Below are 12428 nucleotides of genomic sequence, written 5' to 3' on the forward strand. Positions count from 1 at the left end.
TGTGTGGGTATTCAACTTAGGCTTCAGAAATTTAGAAGAACAAAAAACAAAACAACAAAACAAAAACCCTACACTCTTACAGGGGCACATTGGCAAGAGCTGATGTAACAGATGACACATTCTTGGAAATCAAATAAAAGCAATAGGGAGGTACCCATTGTTGCCTCGTGAAGGCCTAATCACATGGACACAGCTGGAACCGGTGTAGATCATTCATTAATAAAATTGTATTGTAGTCACCACTTTTTGATGCATTTCAATTGCTGTTATAGCCAAAACCCCGAATTTCTTTGTTCAGTGTTGGTAAAATTGTTTTAATAGGAAATGTGAGAAGATTTAAGACAGGATTTTTTTTTAAGTTCTGATATTAAAAATAAGATTTACTCAAAACTAAAATGTCATCTTACCTTGCAAATACTAACAGCATTTCAAAATATGCAGTAAATCCTGAAAAGGGGGAACCCAGATGATACTACAGACAAAAAGTGAGCAATGTGAGATGTCACAGAAAATATGAAATACTTGTAAAACTATTATACAAGATTAGGCACAGGAGAAATGCAAACGTATCAAAAATTAGAGAAATCGGAATCTAAATCTAGTCTCTTGTAAACAATTTTCTACTGAATATGATACTGACCTACACCTTGTATGCCTAAAGAAAAAATATTCATATTTTGAAAAAGTATAATTTAGAAATAATTTAGTGCTTTAGTTACTTAACAGCAAACAATACACAAACACCTACTCAAGGAACTGTATTAGAAGCTACAATGACTTTAAAATTAATAAATCATTAGTTACAACTGAAAATATGGTATGTGGCATAATAAAAATCAGAGTTAAAAAAAAAATTCATCTTTTTGTGTTATCTAACAAAATTTCCATGTCTCTAAAAATAATAATTAAGTTATAGTATAATTTTTGAAAAACCACATATGAAACTAAAATAGTTCTTACTACAATCTGTGAATTAAACAAAATATAGACTTTATTGTCCACATGAAAACTTCAAAAGCACTGATCAAAATTTGTTTGTTTCATAATTCCTAAACACACAATATGAATCCTATGCATCTATGTACGTATTTCCTAATTTAATGATAGTCTTACCAGAGGGAAAAATGAGGCTTAAGTAAAATTCTTTAATGTTAATAAATAATATTTAATATATACAACTATCCAATACATCCAATTCTTGACACTAGGGATTCAAGATAAAACTATAATGAACCTAAACTACAGCAAAGTAAATAAAATTTCAGCGGTGTCCCTTCCGGGATTGCCATAATAAGAAGCTTAAAGTTAACCTAAATATTCAATGCATGAAACCTGGCAGGCAATTCACCCAGATTCTTTTCAGTACTTCCTGAAGGAAAAAAAAAAAAAAAAAGCAGTCTTCTTAGGAGAAAACAGTGAGAGGGGTAATTTGTAGAAAGCAGTACATAAGCACTAAATATAAAACCAATGTGAATATTTATTTGTTCTGCTAAAGCAATGAGGCAATGTGTTGCTGAACCTGTCTTGAATGAGGAAAAATAACAGGTGAGTTTATTTAATGCATAATTCTAATCTACCTGCTTACCTTGTTTACCCAAACCCTTGCAATGAATTTTAAATACTTCCTAAATGAAAAACTTCCTCAGAGGAAAAAAACCCTGCTAGATTCACAATCATCTTAATGAATCCATTGTAGATGTAGTTTCCTATATACACGGAATGACATAATTTTTCTTATTAATAACTCTAGCACAAATCACCATTTACCTTTTTCCAGCCATATATGTTATGCATTAATATTCATCTCAAAGTAAATATTTTAAATAAAAATTGGTCAAAATAATATCAATCTCATCTCCAAAAATATATTGTCTTTATATTTATATTGACTTATAAGTCACTAATATTTTAAATATAATTTGAAAGTATATAATTTTTCATTAAAAGAAAACAAATTCATATTTTGAAGAAATTCTACAAATTTTCACAAAATTCTTCCTCAAGTGAAAAGTCCATGCTCAAATCAACTCCACTTGAAAATTCATGACACCAAATTTTCACATTTCTATTTGTAAGTAACAAACTATAATTTCATGAGAACTTAGAAATGTTTTAAAGCAAGTCTGATTTTTCCTTGCATTATGATTGGAAATGAATTAAATATACATCCTTCAATTTCATGGAAATTAATTTCCATATTCATGAGTTATCAAGTGTTCTAAAAATAACAAATTTCAAGAAGATATGAACTGACCCCAAATTTAAATAAAACCAGAAAGCAGTTGCAGACTTTTGGTGAAAATGAGTCATTTTATAGCCCACTCCATGAGATAGAACCAAGCCTGGCACTGTTAAAAGGAAAAAGAACCTATGGCTAGATAGGTCAAAGGCCTAGGAGAGAACTTAATAAATATTATTCTGCTAAATGGACATAGTATTGAAATGACTATCAAAGCATTGCTCAGCCCTCACAAGAGATACTTCTCCTTGCAGAAAACTGCAGTAATGCCAATTAACAAGAACCCCTCACCTGATCAGCATATAAAGAACAGAAGACCTTTGTAGTAAGCAGCCCTAAATTTGAAAGATATATCACATTCTGATTCCCCAGGGATGAGGAGACCAGAGGATTTTTAAGAGAGAGTACTGGTAGATAGCATAAAGGAAACAGGGTTTTCCAGATACAACAGAGCAGTTGCAGGCATAAACTTATATCAATTGTGCAGCATGTACAAAACTTGCACAAGAGCAGTACAAACTCAGCTGTAAGCAAACTCTCTACAAAAGCTGACAAAGGCAAGTGCAATATAGTTCCTTTAAGAAACAACGTCATTTACTCAATACACACACACATACACTCACGCGCCCACACACACAATCATAGTCTGCAAGAAAAAAATAATGTTGTAAGTCAGAGTGATCAAGATTGCTGTCCTTATTTCAGTGCTCTCGTGAGAGTGACACTCTGCTTCACAAACACCACAGAACACAGGCTATAAGCATATATCAGTGCCAAGGTGCTTGCTATTTCTTGCTAGACTCCCTCAACTGACATGGTGTACGACTGTTACTTTCATCACATACAGAACAGAGTAATGTGGCATGGGGTAGTTCTTGGGCTTTTGGTTTTTTGTTTAGGGTTTTGTTTTGTCCTTTTACAGTCAGAATAACAACTTGTTTTTCTTTAATAGGTATTGAAAAGACCCAAGAAACAAGAGGTACACAGAAGAATGTATCAGCTGTTTAAAGAAATTAAAGACAAGGACAAAATGTTGACAGTTCAGAAGACACATGAAAAACTAACATTTAGCTTAGACTTTACAAGGGTTCTAAGATATTTTACTATCTATTTAAGGAATGGAGACCAAAAAACACACTACTAGTAATCACATGGTCATATTTAAAATTTGATCATATGAAAGTAGACCTAAAATGCAGAAAACTAGTATTCAATTTTTAGGTCACTACCCAGAATGAACTGTTTCAGTTGCTAGCCTAGTCTTGATCTCTCCAGAACTAAATAATCTAGGGAAAATGTTATATTGGAATCTGAATATTTTAAACCTTTACAAGGAATATGATTTTTCAAATATGCTTCAAGAATTAAACCACAAATCATCTAGAAAGCTGTCACAGACACAAACAGAAAAACCTTCTTTGCTATCCTATTCAAATCTGTACTAGCAGCAAAGCTAATACAAATGAGAAGTCCACATATGCACTGTTTCAACCTTTAACTAAATATTACATTCTGAATTGGTAACTAAAAACACCAATAAGCCATTATCTCCTAGAGTATGACCTTTCTCTCTCTAATGTACAAGATACGTAGAAATGGAGGTCCATTTTCTACACACCAATTGAAAAGAAAGAATGAGCTGTGACAAGCCCAGATCCCATGCTGGCATACTGTACACTAAGCTCAGCATCATCTAGAAGCAGTACGCTTCTCCCGGCCAATCAGGGCAGGAAAAGTTGTATAACTAACACAGTGTTGATAAATAGTACCAAAGGTCTTATAGCTGCTTCCGCCTGCATATCTCCATTGGATCAGCAGTTAAACAAAGACCAGTGGCTGTCACAGAAATAGCAAGACCTAAAAACAGTTGCCTCAAATGTCACATATGGAGGCATGGAACATTTACCACCTGAGCTATGTAATTTCCAACAAAATGATCTCCTGCCCAGTTTTGTTCATGACCACAGGATCTGACAGCAAGTCCTGATACGTTGTATAAAAAGGTAAAGAAGGAATAAAAACATGGAGAAGAAACCAAGTGAAAACAGGGCCACACTTCAAACAATAGCCACGCTTCTTACAACTCAGATTAGTGCACAGACACGACGCTACAGTCTGACAGATACATTAAAGGGCTCTGGTACAATGGTTTACTTTGGGTGGCAAGGGTAAGTCTGTCATGTTATTAAAGAATGCAGTAATTTGCTCCTCAGTCTTCTTTTATATTTTCCTTTCTTTTCTCTAGCACACACTGCTAGTGCTATTACTGTGTGGGACATTGACAACTGAAGGCCAGGCATTCATGTACTGCCAACATGGCCCAAATAATGATATCTGACTGGCGTGAGCTCAACTAGGAATATGTCAAAAACCAAAAGGCTAAAAGAATAAAAGGTATAGGAGAAACCAGGGAATACGCTGTTTTTGTCTGTTCATTCATGGTAAAGATTAAATGGGTAAAGGGGTGGGGGAGTAGGAGGGTCCTAAAAAAAGCAGCCAAAGCTAACTCAATTATAAAGATTTAAGAAGTTAAATGTGTATAACTTGGCTGACAATCAATAAACAGTATGAGAGCTATCCACAACTTTCCAAAGTATATTCATAAAGAATGAGAAATTTTCATCTACTATAGATGTGTGACTATATGAGATAAAGTAAAAATGAAGAAACATGACCTCAAGAAGCAGAGAAATACTGGGGAATGATGGAACACTCCTTTAATCGCAACACTCAGGAAGCAGAGGTAGATGGACGTCTGTGAGTTCGAGGCCAGCCTAGTCTACATAGCAAGCTTCAGAACTGCCAGGGTTTCAAAGAGAAACTCTGCTGGGGATTGGGGCTGGAGCTGGAGATGGAAGGGAGGAACAAGCTAGTAAATGGAAAGGTTCCGTCTCTTTGGGGATATTGATACCATGCTACAGTAAGCAGCACACGACAAGGAATGCTACATACTGCCAAGAGACTGGTTTAGGTGAGGTCTATTTAAATGGAATCTTTTTATCCCAAACAGGGCACTAAGGTCAAAACAAAGTAATAATTTCACCAAACTCCAGCTGGGCGAACAAATGAGTCTAAATGAGGATATTTATTGGAGTGTAGGTTAAGGTTGCTTATAGCAATATAGAGAATTTGCAGACAAATACACCAGTAACTACTTAACAGCAGTATGGGGAATCTATGGGCCAATACACGGGTAATTCAATAAAAGTCCACCACACCCACCAGCAGCAGCAGCAACAACAACAACTGATAATCACTGTATTCAAGAAAAAGAAGAGCCTCATGTGCCACCTAGTAAACCACTCATGAGATGCTCCTGCACTGCTTCATGAGACACTCCTGCACCCTTCCATATGACCTGTTTGTGAGATACCCTGTGCCTGCAGTGCACCACTCATGGTGTTGCCTCCACTTTCTTTCACCCTTCCAACAGAACATCTTGGTGGGGTCTCCTGTGGTACATCACAGCTGCTCTGATTTCAGGACAGCAATAGCCATGCCATGCCATGCTCTTCCAGAAAGATAGTGTTCTGACATAGTGACATTTGCTCACCTGATGATCCACATGTACTGATATCCAATGTGGCTTAATACAAAGGAACCTGCAAGATCACAAAGGGCATAATTAGACTGTTGCCTTCAAACTAAACCCACTGTCAATTCTGAATGCTAACATGGACAAGAACTCATGAACACAAGATAAATCCAGCTCTTGGATACTATTAAGAGGACAAGTGCTTAGTGAGATTTTTGATTATTTTTAGTTAATAAAAAATTACTTATCCACACTCTCCAAGGACTTTCCAATTCAACTATAAATATAATAATTTACATGGAGGTTATTAGCTTGATTGAAGTTTATGTACTCCTGAATATATAAAACTTGTTGTTTTATGTAAATAAGTATCTCTCTAGAGAGAAAGTCAAGTTTCACAGATTGATAAGATGTTTCATACTTAAAAAAATAAAATAAAACAAAACATAAGCTGTTAAGAATTCTGCTAAAAATCGTAAAGCCCAGAGGTATATTGGAAGGTAAATGGGTAATCAGTTCAAGTTCAGGGTTTCTAACCGATTAAAACACAGGAGTGCCCAGAGACTTGCAGACAGAGGGTGATACCTTAACAACACTCCTCTGTGGAAGATATAAACCATCATTATAATAAGATGACTCTCTATTCCCTATAAGCCATAGAGAGCCTTCAAGAGAACTAAAATGTTATCATACACCCAGTGTGGCCACCATGATTGATTCTGTTCTGACTATATTTTAGTCAGGATCCGCAGGTATATCAATACTGACAGAGGCAGAGTAACATACTACCATATGACAAATATGCATAAGTAAAAAAAGGAAGGGCAATCAAAGCAATATAATATATAGTTTGTGCCAGTTTACACAACAAAATTATAGGACGAGCTAAACACATCTCTTAAAAGAATAATCTTAAACAGTAATCAAAGTCAAAATAGCCTGCATTTAAAACAAAACAATCAAACTGCAGAAACCTTCAAGGGTCTACTTTGAGCAAAATGGCAAAGAATTTACAGCCACATAGGTTTTTTTGGACATGAAGGAGGAAAGTAGGAAGAGAAGGAAGAAGAGGAAGAGGAAGAGAAAGGAAGGCTTAAAAGACAGAAATAAAATAGAAGGGAAACATAATATGTTCTAGAAAAGCTTGTTTCAATGATCATGTAGTATATCCTCTAAAAAGAAAATACAATTTGACATTCACCTACTAATAATTTACTATGGATTGCACCTGGTACTTTGAATTCAACAATGAATAAGAAAAACACCTTGACCTGAAATTTTTAATTTAGGTGAGCAATGGAAGAATTAAAAAAAAATAAAATTGTTATCAGAAAGATCATTTAATTTGTGATGCATGCTATGAAAGAAACAAACAAAATGATATTATCAAGACATGAGAGAATAGTCAATGTTTTTATCTAATACATCTTACAGATCTTCAACATAATTCCCAATCAGTCAGGGCCTTAGAAAATTGAAACCAAGAAGTAACTATGGGGAAGTTGATCAGAAATCTGTACTTCCAAAAACAAGATAGGTATTCTAGAAGACAAAATGTCATGATTTCAATGTTTATATACTTCAAAATCGCTAATAAGTCATAATTTTATGACATACACTCAACTTTAGACAGTAACAAATAACAGCATTTCTGTTTATTTTAAAGAAATAAATGAAAGTACTGTGCACTTTAAATAAAAAGAAGTATTTTATCTAAATTCTTGTCTATCTCAATTCAATTTTTAAAAAAATGGTTTGGTTCCTACAAACTTGATCAATGCCAGTGGTCAAAGAAAAAGGGAGTATGGTAGCCCGCATGTAGTCCTCTCCTGAACAAGAGGGTTGGTGTGAGTAATCAACAGATGTAGTGGAAGTGACCATGTCTGACACAGTATCATGTAAAGACATTCAAGCATCCCCTGCATGACTCACATTGCCTTTCAATCAACCCAAATAAACAATTAGCAGATGAATGAACTATGTTGCAAGATCATCCAGGCCAGATAAATCCTGATGTACTTATCTCCACAGTTGACCCCTTAACTGCAACTCTGAGTCCTTAAAAAGTAAAAACTACATTTCAAAAATGCTAAGTAAACTTGAGTTCAATGAAATCCAACACAATTTACAATGAAGTAAGCAAATCAAGACGGCAGCCAACTGTAAGACCAAATCTTATCATGAAGGCATTCTGTTCTTGAGACAGAACTATATTGAAATTCTCTATAGTATCATATAGGTCAAAGTAGCAAGTGGCAGGTTTGATATTAAAATAGTATCACACGACTCTCTTGGCTTGTTCCCAGATTCTAAGATGTAAACAATTAACAGTATGTTCATGTTATTATAATTGTCTGTAATGCAAACAAGTTTCTTCCTGAAAATAATACAATCTAACATAGAAAAAAAACCTTATTTTATAACACCTTCACTTTTATATCATAGATGACAACTTATTTTTTACAATTAATTCTCTATCAGTGTGCAGAATCCTATTCATTGATGCTGTCTGAGAACCTTCTCCATCAGTTTTTTTCCTTTATCTTCAACATTTACCTACCCTCTGTTTCCTTTTCTTTCATCAATAATATACTTCTTTAAAATGTACCAAGCCTATTCCAGCTTTGTGAAATAATATGTTCATTGCCTTTAAGTTATATTCAATGTTCAAATTACTACAACCTAATTTTATTAGCTATCATATTACTAAAATAGCTACCAGTAAATCTGGCAAAAAGCCAACCAATTTACCTATTTTCATTTCTCACTCTGTTAGGCAATGGCTACTTCTACTCATCATGTCTCTGTGAAACTCCCTTCCACTGAAGTTGTTTTCCAAACACAGCAATTCTGAAGCTCTCCTCTAGCTGATATTTTCTGTCCATTACAATGGGCACTTTTTCTAGAAATTCCCTAGGGTTTTATCATACAGGTTATGGCTTCAACTTGCTACTGATTTCAAAACTTCAATTCTATAATTTTATCCATTGATCACTCCAAAATCCCAGAGTTTCCCAATGTATTTTCATAATATAAACTTATTTCTGTTTCTTATATCTCTCTTTATCAGTTGTTTCAAAGTATCATTTTTTTTAAAAACAGCTCAATAATTTACAAGTACTTCTATAGCTATGTGGTTAACGTGCCTAGCAGGCACCTGGAGTGTGGCTACTGAGGACTGAGGTTCAATAAGAGTAAAATACACATGGATTTCAAATACAATGCAAAAAAATAAGAATGTAAACAGTTTTAATCATTTTATATTGATTACATGTTGAAGTAATGTAGATATATTGGGTTAAATAAAATATATTAGGAAGATTAATTAAACTCATTTCTTTTTACTTTTTAATGTAGCTATTAAAATTTTTTAATTATGTGGCTTATGTTGTAATTTTATACAATGATAGTACTCTACACATTAAAATAAAAAAGATACACTACTCCTAAACAATAGAACTAAGAAAAAGAAAAAATGATAGTTTCTATACTGCAGTCTATTTCATCTTAATAGCTCTCTTATTTTATCTTGATAGCTTGAGGCATCACTATTGAACAATGAGGAGGAGGAGGAGCTACCAACACAGGAATGTTCTACATGCCTGATCCCAGCACACAGGACACAGATGCAAAACAACTGTAAGTTTCAGGACACCCAGGCTATTACATAAAACTCTGTCTCCAAACAAAAACAACCAGGAGACGTAGCCCAGTGGCAGAGCACTTACCCCAATACACAGGAGACCTCAAGTAGTTCCTTCAAACTAATATAAATATAATCAAAACTTAGAATGCTGAAATAACAATTCATATCCATTTGAAATGAATTTATTCAAAACTGGTTCATAAGATGCAAATGACTAGCATTTGATCTCTTATATGACCTTAGTTCTTCCCTCATCCTCTGTAACAAAGAGGCTGGTATAAGTAGAAGCTAAGCAATGTGGAACGGTCAGATGCTCAGTACCAATGGGACAAGGTGGCAAAATCAGGCAACCTATCTAGAAACACTGTCTCTATCACCATTTTTTCTTGGCTATACAAAAGAATAAGAATGCTCTACTATTTACCAATATTATTAAACTAACCTAAACAAAGACTAAGAGGAAAAGGGTAAGATTATAAATAAAGTTTCTACTAAGCATAAATGCAAATACAAAAACTACATAAGTTATACATTTTGAAGCAAAACTATGTGATTAGAGCAGTGTTTGGGGGGAACAGTAAATGAAAATACACAGGTGGCTCCTTGGAGCCCAACTCTTCAGAGGAAACATACTCAGAAGCATACATGCCCCTCAGTCAGAAGAACAAAGTAGACATTCATATCTATGGAATGTCCTGAAGACCTACCAGTACTTCTGCTTCATAAAGTTTCATGGGAAGCACATGTGTGATTCCAGCACTTGGCAAAAAGCAGCAGAAAGATCAGGGATTCAAAATCGTTCATGGTTACATGACAAATTCCAGGTCAGCCGGGGGGCTAGGGAGTAGGGAATCATTTCTTGAGTTAATTTTCTTTTTAAAATGTGTGAGAATATACATACATATATATGTATGTATGTATGTATATAGTGTGTGTGAATAATAATCTTATTTTTGAATTCTACATGACTGTATCTAGAACTTATTTTACATATATATGCAACATTCTGTATCAGTAAATTAAAAATATCTTGTGAGTGACAATTGAGGCATTAAGTTGAGGAGTAGATTCACTAATTTTTGTTCTATCTTCCCTGTACATTTCTATATTCCCCCTTCTTTCTTGTCAACTACTCTCTCCAAAGAGGATGTCCATGTCCACATGCTGAGAGGAATGCATCCTGTCAGGTCTGATCCAATGTCAGTGTCTCATTCTTTTGTTCTGAAAGCATATAATTTCTCACAAGCATCATATAGTCCTAAAATTATAAGTGTATAAAAGGTGTGCATGATGCATGGAACAATTAAGGCTGAATTTCTGCTCCTTGTATGAGCAGGAAAAGAAGACATCTGTAAATCTTCATCCGTGCCATATGAAGAATGGCATCTAATCGTAACTCATAGTGGTTCTTTAGTCAACAGGAAATCATTGTCTATGCCTAGACATTCATGTTTCAGCCAGTCTCAGAGCTAGTCCCATATAGTGGGATTAGGAATATAAATTACCTGCTCGTTCTGCAGTTTAAATTCTTCCCATCCTGATTGTAGCCCCCTCCCTCATTCCCTCCCGATCCCCTCTCGTCTATGAGTTATTATGCCCAAATAACTCAATCATACTACAAGGTTTACTTCCAATGCTTTGAAAGTGCTATCAAGCTGTTTAGGAGAAATAAGTTATACAAATTAAATGTTAGTAGATTAAATAGTGGTTATGTCAATTGCTAGCCTACTTTTATCACGAGAATATACATCTTACATACAGCAGATCAATATGACTCTATAGAAAGACAAGGTCTGAAAAAAACCAGAGACATGCAGAATATGGCATATAAAAGGTTTTTATTACTTTAAAGAGTCATTGACAATGAGACAGGTTAACTCCTGGCAACACCCAGCCTATCTCAAAGAAGATGATGAGCACCAAAGAACCTTCTTATAGAGATGGATTCAAATGTGGCAAAATAGCCACTGGGCAAAAGGTCCTCATTTCTACCACAAAGAAAATTCTGGCTTTAAAAAAAAAGGCAAGCTTGGATGCAGGCAAAGTTGATGGTAAAACTTTGCTAAGACAGGGTAAATAAGTCCTCAATAGTTCCTGCCTCACAAATACGTCTGTCAGATATATTGGGCCAGAAGGCTGAAGAAGATGCTCCTCTGTTATAGAGAGTTTTGGGTGCCTATTCAGGTAGAAAACTGTCTCTGTCATCTTCTCATTTGAAAAGCTACTAACCTGCACTCCCGGCATACTCAGTTATCAAGTTTAATCCTTCTCAAGTCTCTGAGGGAGTTGAAGACCAGGTAGCTTAGGTTTACACTGAAGCTTAATTATTTAGGGGTTAAGATGTTTTTAGTCTAGATAGGTGTTCGAAGTTGATAATGACAATATGTGATAGAGATTGATTTACATTCAGAAATTTAGATGCACCAAGATAGGAAAAATGTCTTCTTCAAGGCTGTCAAATACAAATAGCCAAAACATTAAGAATATAACATTTATATAATTCCTGATTGTGTCACGGTTCTTCTTGCCATAGGTAATCTATTGTATACATGTGTAATAATATAAATGTATATGTACAAAAATAAAATAATTTTTAAAAATGTGTGGAAATAATTCATTTGTGGATAACAAGACAATATGCCTTGTATTTTTATATGCAGCTTGTCAAAGATAGGAAAGTATGCTTTTAGAAGATGGAATTGTTGAGAAGAGGAAGAGGATCAGCCAGCATAGAAAGAGGGTAAGAAATGGTAATGGGCTGAGCACCATCAAAATAAACTGTGTGTGTGTGCGTGTGTGTGTGTGTGTGTGTGTGCGCGTGTGTGTGTGTGTGTGTGTGTGTGTGTGTGTGTGTGTGTGTGTGTTAGGGTTCTGATTACAGCGATACCATGACCAAAAGTGACGTGGGAAGGAAAGAGTTTATACTTCATCTTATACTTCTAGTAAACAATTCATCATTGAGGGAAGTCAATGGAGGCACCTGGAGGCAAAACCTGAAGCAGAGACTC

At 34.9% G+C, this 12428-nt stretch overlaps 1 protein-coding gene across 4 annotated transcripts in view; it reads right to left on the reverse strand.

Moving 5' to 3' along the window:
* The window catches only part of GTDC1 (glycosyltransferase like domain containing 1), a 364500-nt gene that overhangs the window by 270092 nt on the left and 81980 nt on the right, over nucleotides 1-12428 (reverse strand). For 2 of the 4 annotated variants that reach the window (XM_084799646.1, XM_084799643.1), the window contains exon 2: nucleotides 5793-5841. The exons of 1 other annotated variant lie outside the window; for it this stretch is intronic. The gene's annotated coding sequence lies outside the window, so the exon portion shown is untranslated. Of the gene's footprint in view, nucleotides 1-407; nucleotides 473-5792; nucleotides 5842-12428 lie in introns of all 4 variants that reach the window. One more of the 4 variants, XM_084799644.1, reaches the window with a different exon arrangement.

This window comes from Acomys minous (genome assembly GCF_964271855.1).
Source record: "Acomys minous genome assembly, chromosome: 10".
Taxonomy (NCBI): domain Eukaryota; kingdom Metazoa; phylum Chordata; class Mammalia; order Rodentia; family Muridae; genus Acomys; species Acomys minous.